Source organism: Colius striatus, chromosome 2, assembly GCF_028858725.1.
Source record: "Colius striatus isolate bColStr4 chromosome 2, bColStr4.1.hap1, whole genome shotgun sequence".
NCBI lineage: Eukaryota > Metazoa > Chordata > Aves > Coliiformes > Coliidae > Colius > Colius striatus.
Genome location: NC_084760.1, coordinates 15,959,855 through 15,973,909, shown reverse-complemented (window position 1 = coordinate 15,973,909; position 14,055 = coordinate 15,959,855).

The window sequence follows — 14,055 nt, the reverse complement described above, 5'->3', positions numbered from 1 at the left end:
AGCTTAGGTGACATCTTTGAAAAAATGTCATCTGGGATGCAGAAGATAGACTTCCCTGTACTAAAGTGCTCTAAGACATATGTCCTGGAGACATACCTGACTCATTTGGATTGTCTTAAGTTCATTTAAATATATTCTTGCTGTTTGCACTTTCCTTGATTTAGGTTCTGCTGTGCTGAAGCTTCTAAGCCTCCACATGCAAAGAAAATGTCCAAATAATATACATGGAAATATCTTCTCTACCTTGTAATGAAGCTGAGCTACATCTTTTAACAGCTGAGAAGTTATGAGAATCAGAGAGAGAATATCCAATAATTAGTCCTGAACGTGTGAGGAACATAGAAAACTTTTTTATAAAGTACAATTGCTTTAGCAGTGCTTGTCTCTGAAAGCTAGTGGAATATATAGAATTCATTAATTCCAAAATATTAACACATACCTAGCAAGTAGCATCTTTCATAGCAGAACAAGTGGTATAATTTTTATAGAGCAACAGGAGAAAAATATTATTTGTTAATTGTTTTCAGTGGCTCAACATTTAACTGATGAGTTAAATGTTTTAAACATTTATATGAGCCTTCTCTCCATGTGAAATTATATTAATATTAAAACACATACAAGTTAGGGGTACATCAGTTGGAAAGGGTGATGAAGTATGAGTTACCAATGTGCCAAGCCCAGGAAGAGTCAAGTATTATCCTGGATTCAAGGTATTTCCTTGAGTTGGAGAATTAGTATTAGTGAGGCCTCACCTGGGATGTTGTGTACTGCATGTTACTCATCTTTGACAAATATGAACTGTGATAGGCACAAATAAAGTCATAAAGGGGATGATCAAAGAGCTGCTCGTGTGAGAGAAGACTAGAGAGATTAGAAGGACAAAACCTAGAGCAATTAAAATAGATATCTAGAAGTACAGAATTGTTTTCTAGACATACAGTGATTTTAAACAGTAAGAATAATCTTCAAACTAGAGGACAGTTGATATATAAGACTGCATGTGTGTAACTTCACCATAAATGACCTTGGCTTGGAAAAAGATTTTTGCAATCGGTAGAAATTTCTTCATGTGACTTATTGGAAGGAAAAGTAACTCAATAAAATTTTAAAGGTTAAATCTGATAAATTTAGGAAAGGATTTATGTGTGTGGTTGCCTGTGGCTATAGGGGAATGTACTAGGTCCTTCAAAGGTCCCTAGCAAGTGCTGCTTCTAGCTAAAAAATTTTAATGTGGGGTATAGATAATGCAATACTTTGAAGCTGTTGTTGACCTTTTGAAGTACCAAATATATTGTAAGGACTGTTTCGAAAATATATAGCAGAACTTAGTATGTTCTCTCCTTGTTTAAAATAATAAAAACCATCACAGAGCACTGATTCCTTGTAGTAGGTGTTAGTAGGCATCCTAGATTTATGAAGAGATGACTCCAGTTTACTTACAAAATTAATTGGCATTAACTGATGCATCCTAGTAGCTAATTAGGCACATGACATTCAATGATTCTCATTCTAAAATGTCAAAATGCATACTTAAATATGTGTCTTAAGTTCTTCCGTGTCCTTTGAGTGTTGGTAAGCTCTTTATACTTCTCACCTGACCCTGCTCTCTTTTCATATGCTTGCAAGCAGACCACATTCAATGAGAGCACTGTCAAATAAAAGGACTGTTAGCTAGTTTGGTTGTTCACATCAGGCTTAAATGTAGTTGTGCAGTGAGAATAATCGGCATTAACAATTCTAGTAATAATATATTTGGGTTTTAAAGCAGTTGGCAGTTGTATGAAGTACAGAAAAAGTACAAGCGTTTTCCTTCATACTACTTTAGTATTCAGCAGCAATGTTACGTGATGGTGGCAGCGTATTCACTGTGAGTACTGAGATTTTGTATATGCTTCTAAGGAAAGCAGAATATTATTAGTATGGGATTTTACATGAGACAGCATTTCAGAAGGAAGTTGTGTAGGTACTTGGAGAAAAGCTGACAGGAGTGACCACTTGCTTTTAATGTGGCACAATGCTTTTTGGATGTAGTCAGTTCCTTGCAGAGCATCTACACTTTCTCTCTGGATCTTCTACTTCTCTACAGTAGCATTTTAATTGCCAAATGGTAATAAGTTTGTTTTCTCCATTCAATTCACTCTTCCCTCTGATGTGAACTACTGGGGTTGTTAGGGCAGTGGAGAAGTGTGCTGTCGTGGTTTAGGTCTATCCAGGGACAAAAGACCACAATTAGACTGAAGTACCACAGACCCTGGAACTCCTGAAGGACAGGGAGGGCTTAATTGCTGCTTAAGGTCCAGGACAAAACAGACCAGGCTGCTTGGCTTGGGGAAGAAAACAGAAAATAATTTAATCCACCACCAACCAAAATATAACCATAGACCCCCAAAACATAACCAACACAAAACAACACAGAATGGTACAATGATGAGGAGCACAACTAGCACTTTAAGAGCACCTTCTCCCCACCCCTCCCCTCTTCCTGGGCTCAGAGCCCTGATCCCAGTGTCTTTATCTCCTCCCCTGCTGAACAGCTCAGGGGGGGCAGGGAATGGGGGTTTCAGTCACTCTGTTCCTGATGGTTTCTGCTGTTTGTCTCTGCTCAGGGCAGGTGGGCTCCACACCAGTCCTCCCTGCACCTCCATGGGGTACCTCACACACACGGCAGCCCTGCACAGGCTGCTCCAACATGCGTTCATCCCAAAGGCTGCAGCTCCTCTCTGCCTCTCGTGTGGGGCTGCTCTGCGGTGCACAGGCTCTCCAGCACAGCCTGTGCCATGGCCTCCTCACACAGTCTCTCTCCCATCCGGGTGCACTCACCTGGAGCTGCTGGTGGCTCTCAGTCCTGCCATTGCCCTTCATAGGATGCAGGGGTACAGCCTGCCTGCGTTCTCACCATGGCTTGCAGAGGGGCCTCTGGTCTGGTACTCCTCCTTCTTTCCTCCTTCTCTGACTGTGGGGTCCACTTGGTCGCCTCCATCTTTTACCACTCTTACACGTCAAGCACTTCAAATTCCCCTCCTTAAATAGTGATGATAGAGGCACGAGATTAGCCCAGCAGGGCTGGAGGTGGGTCTGAACTCAGGAGCTAGAGTAAAGTCTGAGAACTCTTTACCGGGTCTGTGCTGCAGTTCTGTCCCCCTGTTACCAAGCAAAAGCAGCTTCTCACAAGCCCATGACACCAGCAAAATGTCCAGCTGGCACTTCTCTATGGTTTGACAAGGAGTGAGCAGGGCCCTGTTTCAGTTCTTCTGATGACCTGACAGCCACTGCTTGCTCTGTTCCTCCCTCCAGTGCTATCACTGCCTTGTGGAGCAAAAAATATCTGAAAATATAATTTTTTTCCTTGCATCATTCCTGTAAATTTTTTTCCTAATATTTGGTCAGATAATGAAAAATATGCATTTCCTATGTAAATGCCTTGATATATGAAATTGTACAACTCTGTTTCTTTCTCCTTATAGAATAGGAGATACATTTTAGGGTACAAAAGTGGTCATGAAGGAGCAAATGCAGCTTCTTTGATTCAAAATTAAGACATATTGTGAGGCGCTGTGGATGTATTGAGCTACATGAAATTTGTATGATATTGACAGAATTAGATGAAAGATTATGCCATATATTTATCTGTACCACTCAGTCTAGCATTCTACAGATTTCATTAGGATCACAATTTTTGATCAAATTTAAAGTATAAAGAATTGGGAGCAAGTGATGAAAAATAGTTTTGTCACCATTTTCTTGTGTTTCCCAGAAATGTTAGTTATGCAGAATAGAGCGGTTTGCTTCTTAATTTTTCTGTTTACATATGTAAATGCTGTCTGGGAGAAAATCAGGATCTTAAACACATTGTACATATATGTGTATTGATTTAATTGAATTTAGTAGTACATGATTGCAGGAAGTAATGTAAATTATCAGTACTGAAACACTAGATTTAGATTTCTGGTCTGTCTTTCACTGAAATTGTTTTCTCTTTAGCATAATATCAGTGATTTATACTTGGAAAGAAAGACAGTGTGGAAACATTTCCCTAATGGAATGTCAGGTGTTTTTGCGGGGTGTTTGTCATTTTAGTTCCTTTAAATTATGCTTTAAATTTGCTTACATAATGGCTTGCTAATTTAAGCCCTACCAACTTGAGCACATATGCTATGCAATTTAACTGTGTACTAATGGTAAAACAACAGAAGTTGTCAGTATTGTCAGAACAAAATGTCTGGATCGTCAGGAGCATTTTTATGTCCCTTTCACGGGAGTCCTATGTCAAATTGTCCATTAAAAAGTTAATTTATGTCAGTTCTGACTAATACAGCTGTAGAACCTAAAAAAAATCCATCAGAAGGAGGTAAATTACATAGCAAATTTCAAAGTGATAGTAGATAATTTCTCTGCCTCTGTAGCATTCAATGCAATTCATTTCCTAGAAGATGTGGGGGTTGTGTACAACAGGAAAGAAGCACAGCTTTTCATTAGTTGCTCCTTAGAACTGCTGCTTTCAGCAGATAAAAGAAGTCCAACAAGAAACAGTCCAGGGGTTGTTCTTCTTTATGCAAGATGGGAGCGACCAGACACCAATATCACGTGCATCGACTCCAAATTTATTGTCACATAACCATCACTTATATACTTTTTCCAAATGCTATGTACGTGCTTCAATTCATGACAATTAGTTAATACTAAGGATCACGCGCTATGCATAAGGCCTCAAAGTTTCATTTGTGTAACAACTTAGACACCAACCTCATTGTGTTAAAACACCATCCTTATTGTACTTAAAACATCAATCTTATTGTGCTTATAGTATCACCCCATCTATTTGTCCTTCAGTTAGTTTTCACTCACACTAGACTATGGTTATGCTTACCTTACATTTTACTTAACTTTTTACTATTGTTAGTTACATATATTGCAATTTGTTAGTCATACATGTGATCACACAATGCTTAATTGAATGCTCTATCCTGTCTTCTCGTTTTGACCTTGCCTCCATTACAGTCTATCGTTTCAGTTTCTTCCCTGCTCAAGCTTGCTGTCACATGAGCATTGTTTTCCTTTCTTTTTATGCTCCTGAAGGCGATTCAAAGATGAACTGCTGACTTTCTCCATCTTTGTCTAACTCCATAACGTTCATCATAGGCCCCAGCAACCGAGGAATTGCATCTCAAGTAACATGTAGAGCACTTTGCTTTCTGGGAACTTAGTTCACCTTCAAACCAATCCAAGATTTAATATTTTTAGTTAAATCTTTCTCAATGGGCACTAACAAAAACTATGCTTTTTTTTTTCCCCCAGCTTGGTGCTCAGAGAGGGAAAGAAAAGCTACTAGATTAACTTTAAGCTTTTTTTTTTCCTTCAATGTAGTATTTTTATCATTTTAACACCAAAAACCTCACATTCTGTTTGGTCCAATAAAGTTGGTGGTATAAAGCCAAAGAGCATGAACTGGAGAGGTTTGGAGTGATTCTCACAGCGATGCTGTGTATCCTACTGCCTCAGATATTGTCTGAGGTGTTTTTTTTCTCCGGTGAGTGAAGATTGTGTGATTTATTTTTTTGTTTGTTTGTTATTTAGAAGAAACATATGCTGAATACATAAGAAAAGTTTAATCAGTTAAAGGGAAAAAAACTACACAAAAGCAGATGTTGACTTCTTTATCACATTAAACAAAAATGCTACAGTTACCTGATCACAGTGGTTGCTCCACTGTGTTGCACGGTAGTTGTAACTATGTTTTTGCAAGAACTCATTCTATAATGATAATATTATCTCCTGTATTTCCTGGGAGAAAACTTTCTGTTTCTCTTAGTTTTTCAATGTCTGTTTTATAAGGTGTTTTCAGTTAAACAAAAGAACACCTTTTCCTTGCCTAGTGCGATTTTCACCAGATGTGTTATTTTGCAGTAATAAATGGTGAAAAGAAAGCTTTTAAAAAAGTATTAATAAATTTTAGATTTTAAAAGTATCATGTGACAATACACTTTATTTCCCTTAAGAGTTTTTTATTCCTCATTCTAGGAGTGAAATAAGATTTATAGCTTCTTGATTTTTTTAAACTTCTAATTGCTTGTGTGTGATCAAGTGTTGCCCTTTTGTTACCTTATGTAATAATAAACAGTGTTCACTGTGGTTTTGCATCTGCTGATGCATGAAAACGGGAAACTTGTATGGAGATATGATATTAGGGATTTGGAAAATAATTCTGGTTTTGGAAAAATGCACCGACATAGAAATACAATTGTTCATTTTCTGTCAAAGATGTATTCATCTATGTCCTAAACCTCTGAAGTAAAAAAGTGGGATGAGGGCCTTGTGTAAAGGGAAATATTTTCATGGAATTAATTTCAACTGCAGATTCATATTGAAAAGAAGAATAAAGAAAATAAGTTCTAACAATTGAAATCTGAGATTTCTTGTTTGCTTTGCACCTTAAATAGAAATAAGGAAATAAATTACTACCAGTGCAATGCAATATTAAGGAATCATGAGAATGGCCTGTTTTCTGTTTAACATGTTCATATCATAGAGTCATAGAATCATAGAATGGTAGGGGTTGGAAGGGACCCCCAGAGATCATCTAGTCCAACCCCCCTGCAGAAGCAGGTTCACCTAGATCAGGAACATGTCCAGGCGGGTCTTGAAGACTTCCAAGGAAGGAGACTCCACAACCCCTCTGGGCAGCCTGTGCCAGGGCTCCCTCACCTCAACAGTGAAATAGTTTTTCCTTATGTTTAAGTGGAACTTTTTGTGTTCCAGCTTCATCCCATTACCCCTTGTCCTGTTGCTATCTACTATAGAAGAGAGGGGTGTCCCAACCTCCTGACAGTCACCCTTTAGATATCTATAAATGTTAATAAGATCGCCCCTCAGTCTCCTCTTCTCCAGACTAAACAGCCCCAGTTCCCGCAGCCTTTCCTCATATGAAAGATGTTCCAATTCCCTGATCATCTTGGTGGCCCTGTGCTGGACTCTCTCCAGCACTTCCCTGTCCCTCTTGAGCTGAGGAGCCCAGAACTGGACACAGGACTCCAGATGAGGCCTCACCAGGGCAGAGGAGAGGGGGAGAAGAACCTCCCTTGACCTGCTGCCCACACTCTTCTTGATGCATCCCAGGATGTCATTGGCCTTCTTGGCCACAAGGGCACCTTGCTGGCTCAGGGTTAGCTTATTACCAATCAGGACTCCCAGGTCTCTCTCTGCAGAGCTGCTCTTCAGCAGTTCAACCCCCAGCCTGTACTGGTGCATGGGGTTGTTCCTTCATATACCTTAATAAAGTCCATAGAATCCTTAACTGTAAATTTATAGTAGATTTGGATCCTTGTCTATTCAGTGCATTGCAGTTTTGAAAATTAACAAGTATGACCTTATAGAGTTAATATGATAATTTATGCATATCTGGGTCAAAAGGAAATGACATGAACAGTTTGGATCAGACAGAATTCTATTCATTCACAATTACGGCAAAATATGTCTATAATTTGATAAGATAAGGAGAAAAGAATCAGCCAAATAAAAAAAAAATTGCTGAAATGATGTGCTCATATGCATGAAATCAAATTTTCTTTCTACAACTTACTGCTTATTCCTATTCATTATGACAGACTGGAAATACATTCATAGTATTTAATTGCTCTTCTGTTTGCAATTGTGCCATCAAAAAAATCTATAGATGGCTGTAATAATAGTGATACATACAATTAAAATCCTAATTATAAATAGAGCTCTTTAATGTTCTTTGATGGAGTATTTCTCCTGTAATGGGAACTTTTTAGAAATAGAAATTTGCACTTGTTATAGTTTCTGAATTAAGTTTGCCCTCTTCCATTTTACCTTAAGCCAACAGTTTTCTTTGCAAGGTACTGGATATTTACTCTGTTTCTGTTACCTTCACTTCTATGATGTGTTAGTTGTCACAGAATCATAGAATGGTAGGGGCTGGAAGGGACCTTTAGAGATCATCTAGTCCAACCAATCTGGTCACACAGAAACATGTCTGGGCAGGTTTTGAAAACCTCCAAGGAAGGAGCTTCCACACCCTCCCTGGGCAGCCTGTGCCAGGGCTCCCTCACCTGAACAGAGAATTTGTTTTTCCTTATGTTTAAATGGAACTTTTTGTGTTCCAGCTTCTTTCCATTACCCCTTGTCCTATCACTGGATGTAAGAGAATAAAGTGCTGCCCCAACGTCCTGATATCAACCATTTAGATATTTGTAAATATTAATGAGATCCCCCCTCACTCTCCTCTTCTCCAGACTAAACAGCCCCAGTTCCTGCAGCCTTTTCTCATAAGGAAGATGCTCCAGTGTCACCAGTGCAGATGCTCCAACATGTCTGCGCTATGTCAGCAGTGCAGAAATTACTGGCATCATTAGAAATCTCTAAACCACTATATACCATATATAATAAACATGCTGTTATTTTGTTTCTGCTATGGAATGCAGAACTAATGAGCAAATACACTATGTTAATAAAAAGGATGTAGAAAAAAGCATCTTCATTGTGCTAGCTTTAAAATCTAAAAATTTAAAATATGTTTTCATATAACATTTAACTATCTCAGTTGTGCTGCATATAATCTTTCTTCAGTCTGTAAAGAAGTCATCTTGGAGAACAAGAACTGGAAGTTTGGAATAAAAAGGCAGTTAATCCAGAGACTGTGATTGGTATAGATAATTTCAATTTGCCCCTATCTATCTTCTCTGAAATCTGGCTTGCATGTATTTATTGTATCAACACATTAAAGAATAGGTTAATTTTGTTGGATTAATTTATAGCTCTTTGAAATTAATAATTTGCAACATTAGGTGAAGGACAATGTGGAAGCCAGTGTGCTCTACCTGTGTGAGGGTGGGGTGATTAAGTAATTGTGCTATTGTTACTGTTGACAAACATGTAATGCGTATGCTTGTGTTGTGTCAGATGGTTGAGGTACTTATTACCAGCATTTGTTAATGTCAGAGACAGACTATCGACCAAGGAGGCATCTGGCAGTCAGAATCATAGATATTCATCATTTTGAAGTATTTCTTGAATGCTTCACATAAATGTATCAAAAATCCACACAAATCTATTTCTAAATGGAGGGCCACATTGCAACATGCCATCTGTTGGCAAACCAAGCGGGGTTGTGGACAGTTTCACTTGGGATGCAAAAAAAATTAAATCAATTAGTCTGGCATTGTAAATTGGAGACTTAATGCACCCAGGTAGGGGCTGTCCAGGAGCATGAGGTGGAACTGGCAGGATTCCCCAGGGAAGCCTCTGTGTAATTAGAAAGTGAGGAGGTACAGCTGAGCCACAGTGATAGGAGAAGTCTCCAGTGGGAGGCTCTGCAGAAGGGATTTCATGGAAGCCATGGCTGAAGGCAAAGGATTAATGCACAAAGACATACAGGGCTGGCAAACGTTTCAAACCACCTAAACTTTCATCTCATTCACACAGAAGACGTGAACCTTGATATCTCTTCCTGTTGATATTCTAGTGAAAGCTTAGCCTTCATGACTGGGAGACACTTTTGGTCCTTCATTTTTTTTTTTCTTCCTCAGCAATGTTGAGGAGAAGACCTCGAGGGAAATGCCTTAGGCTCAGGATGCTTGAAGGAGTGTGTGTTACTCAGTGGATGCCTGAGAATATACGGTACAGCAGCAGAGCTGAGTGCTGATGTCCAAAGAAAGAGCTCAGCTATTCATCCTGCAGCACTACGCAATGGAAGCAGTTTTGGGCTGAACAATGCACCTTCAGTTTTTCAGTGGTGGTCTGTTTTCTAGATATACTTGGTTTTAGTGCTCTGATTGAATCTAGACTGTCCTTTAGTTCAAACTATGTCCAGCTGCAGTATCAGTGAAGAGTCCTCCTGTGAAAGGATCCAGTAAAGTGGAAGATTTCTTCTAATCCTGCAGCATCTTTCTCTAATAACCTTCAGGTTTTGACAACTGAGCAAACTGAATCCCCTCATTCAGGCTCAGGCTACCTCTGTTCCATGGGGTCACATCAAAACTAGTATGCTGCCAACTCCTGGCACATTAGACTGTTGTTTCAACACAAGCTAATTCAACAGACCAAAATCTGCCTCTTACCCCCAGCAAATTCTGCTCTTGATCAGTTTCTTTCTTCTTGGAATTTACGTCTTTCAGCTCGAATCATTATGGTTGTCATTCATCTGATGAGATTTTTAACATGACATGTAGGGTTTTGGACTAAACACAACTTCTAATATTCATTTAAAATTTCCACAGCAATGTACACTGCTGAGGCACAATTCTGTGTTTCTAGTAATTACAAAACAATGTGGAGGTGCTAAATGGAACTACATTTAGCAAACTGAATTCTAGGGCTATTTTGTCACCCCCCAAACCAGGGAGACTTTAACTTATAAAAAGAATAAAATCTTAGTGCAAAGTGAGATTTGATAAGATTTATGACCTACTAAGCATGATGAGAAACTGACAAGTAGCAGAAAAAATTTCCAGAGAACAAAGCAGTTATGAGGACTAGATGTAATCTCTGCTCTCTCTACTTCTCTTTTTATTATAAATAACCTTAATCCTCATCCAGGATTAAAATTCAGTGTATATTTAGCAATGCAATGTCCTAGATAGAAGATGCTTCCAACTATATTTTTATATATTTTGTATCTTTTGCATTCTAAAGCATTTTGTGATTTTACTTAACAGATGGATGCTTTCATCTATGCATCTCCAATGCTGCAGTTAGTGAGGGATTAGGATAGTTTGTCACAGATATACCTGAGGAACCTGATTTTATTAAATATAGTGTGTGACTTTGAGGATACAACAGTGTGTTTTAAGCAAGCAAATCTATAGACAAAGGTTCTCTAATATTTTGTGAAGGCTTTTTTTTTGCTGTTTTGTTAATATAGGACCCATTTGCAACTCAGCCTTCCCTTGGAGATATACGAAACCCCTTCCTAAACCTATGATTATGAAATTATTTTTTTCTACTTGTTTAATGACTGGCAAGAGATGACATGAAACTCTGCACAAAATGTAATCTGCATTTTTTTAATGGTGCAGATAACACCTAATAGTTTCTCTTTATGCAGATCAAGATTTCCAAAGAGCTGCAAGTTACTTAGGCTGAAATTTAAGCATTTACTGTGCAACTTCAGCTAAAACACCCATCTACAAACTTACATTCAACAGGTGTACAGAGAATTTGGAATGAAATGTTGTTTTCTCAATGATCTGTTAGATTTATAGTTAACTTGTCCATAGAAAGCCCACTGCAAAACCTTTGTATTGGTGAGATTTATGAAAACAATTGGCAATATCATATTATCAAAAATTGAGTATTACTGAGAAATACAGATTAATCATAGGGATGAGCAGATGTTGCAGGGACTCTATAAATAGATCATGCACATGATGCTTTTGTTGTCATGATGGGAGGAAATTTTTGTATGTTCCTACAATGTTATTAATGAGAGTGTAACCTGCACCTCTGCAACATGTGGTAAGGATTAAAACTTATGTATTCTGTTACATACCTATCCATGCATTGGCAAAGTTAATTTTTATCTCTGTAACTTTTTTCTCTAGGTCAAATGTAGCTTCTACAAATAGAGAGAGGGCAGTTGAAATTCCATCCAGTAAACTACTCTCAAGACCTTTGTCAGCCTGACAGCTTTATGCTTTAGGATTATTTGGATCAGTCATTTTAGCTGCAGAGAAACGTGCTTTCCTAATCTATTTCAGGGACTGGTCTGAATATCTTTGGGTAGGGGTTAAAGAAACCACAGAGACATCTTCGTGCCCACATAAGTGCAAGCAGAAGGAAAAGCAGCAAGGTGGACTAGGGAATTAAATGGAAGAAAATTTCATTCACCTCCTGTTCTTCTGTTAGTTTTTTACCCCTATGCTTTCAGTATAGATATAACCTTACCCATGGTGCAGGTTATAGCCCTTTGCACTATACACCTAAGTATATGTTTTCTTAGTCAACCAGCAAGTGAGTATTTAGTAGAGCCTACTGTTCACATTAGAGGAGCTGCCCTCTTGATTGCTTCTGTAGACTATTAAAGAGGTGGCTGGTGAGGTGTCCAATAAAGATTCAGTCAATACATTTACATTTACCTATCAGACTGAGTAGGAATCAGTTCTAGATAATAACCCCTACATTAAATGTGAGCTGTGGTTTTGCTTTTATTATGCTTTCTGGAGGATATCAGTATGCCTCAGAGTGATTCAGCTTGCTCTCAACTAAACTAAATCTACTCTGAATCTTTCTCAGCTGTACTGCCTGTTTAGGGAAGTAGAGCCCTGTGTCATCTAGTGTCCTAGAAGGTACTTCAGAGTTTTACTGTGGCTCCCAGCAGCTACCCTAGGTGAGAGTGGCTCTCAGGTAATGTAATTCCCTCATACCTAGCAGCCCCATACTCTTATGTTGGAAATGTTAGGGCATTGCAGGTAGAACTGAAAGTCAATGTTGAAGCAGTTAAATCCTACTACAGATTTTCATTAGTTACAGTAGGAAATCAGACTGCAGCGATGGTCTGTAGACACATTTAGAAGCCTATATTTAGTCTTATCTCAAATGAAACTCTACATGCTCGGTCTGTGCAAACCTACGCTTTCTCTCCCCTACAGGCAACCTGACAATTCATACGGCAGCAGATTTTTTTTAGCCTTTTGTCTCCTACACAAATTGACCTTCTTCAAAGAGAGTATCTGTGGCTTTACGCAGTCTGTGATATGTGGAAAGCTGTGACTATATTCTGCTATAGAAAGTCCAATATGGAGGTTTTTTTCCCCATGTTAAAGACAAACACTGACAAGAAAATATTATATTGTACTAACTCACAATTTTCAGTTTTTATTTAGGATGTTTTTCAATAAATTATTAGTGTTAGAACTTTATTTTTCCTCTTCTTGAGTGTAATTCGTAGACCTGTGTAGACCAAGATACTTTTTTAGCTCTATGGCTATACAACTGGACACTCAAAAATTCTTGTTCAAAATTTGTTAGACACAATCTTTAGGTAATGAGAATGATGTAGTTTAACTGACTATGAGTATTCAGCTTCATAAAGATCAGTAGTCAACTAAAGGAAGAGTTTACTTAGCTAGCTTAATGTAGGCTAGAATGTTTTAGCCTTCTTGAGGTTAAGATGGTGACTGGAGAAAACCCAAGGTGGTCTGGTTGATTTAGGAGAAACTGTTTTTGTAAAAAGAAGCTGACTGACAGATTAGGGATAAAAAACCCAGATGTTGTAAGCCATACAGGCTATTTCTCTGAAGTCATAACCAAGAAGTAAGCGTAATGCTTAAATATACAAAAGGTTCAGGTAGGCTTAGCTAATATGTGCTTTTCAGAAACCATTCTCTCTCTGTAATGCCAGAGACACTTACTCTCAAAATTTACTGCAGAAAAAGCTTTGTGGAGTCTCAACATCTGTTGCAAACTGTTAGGTAAAGTTCTCTTCGAACTCTCTGTCTAAATTCCAAGGTCATCCATGGGAAAGAGAGCTTAAAACTTGACAGACCTTGGGCTCTGTGGAAAGATCCAATGATAAATAGAAATGAATACTTCACCAACTGACACAATGTGAAAAGTAACTTGTTTCTTAGGTCTTGATATGGAAGTTTACGACTGAGTGAAATTCGATTAAGGAGGCTGTTAGATCTATCCAAGCTGCATCCAAAATTTATCCAGTTTTTTTTTTTCTCCCATTGAAGACTATGGGCAGAGACTGTTAAGTCTCCGAAGACCATAAATGGGCTTCCAGTCATTTGTAAAACAGAGTTTATTTCACAAAGACAATGTTTATGCCAGTCAGATGCATTTTGTCTTTTTGAAAGTCATGTTAAAGAGGCTTCTGTGGTTGAGTTGACCTTGACTGGCTGCTAGATACCTGAATGGAGCAGGGGGAGAAAATAAGATGAAAAAGCTCATGGGTTGATGTAAAAACAGGCAGAATGCTCACCAGTTACCATCACAGGCAAAACAGATGCAACTTGGGTAAGATTAATTTATTGCCAACCAAACTAGAGTTGGATGATGAGAAACAAAACCAAACCTAAAACACCTCCCTCCTCC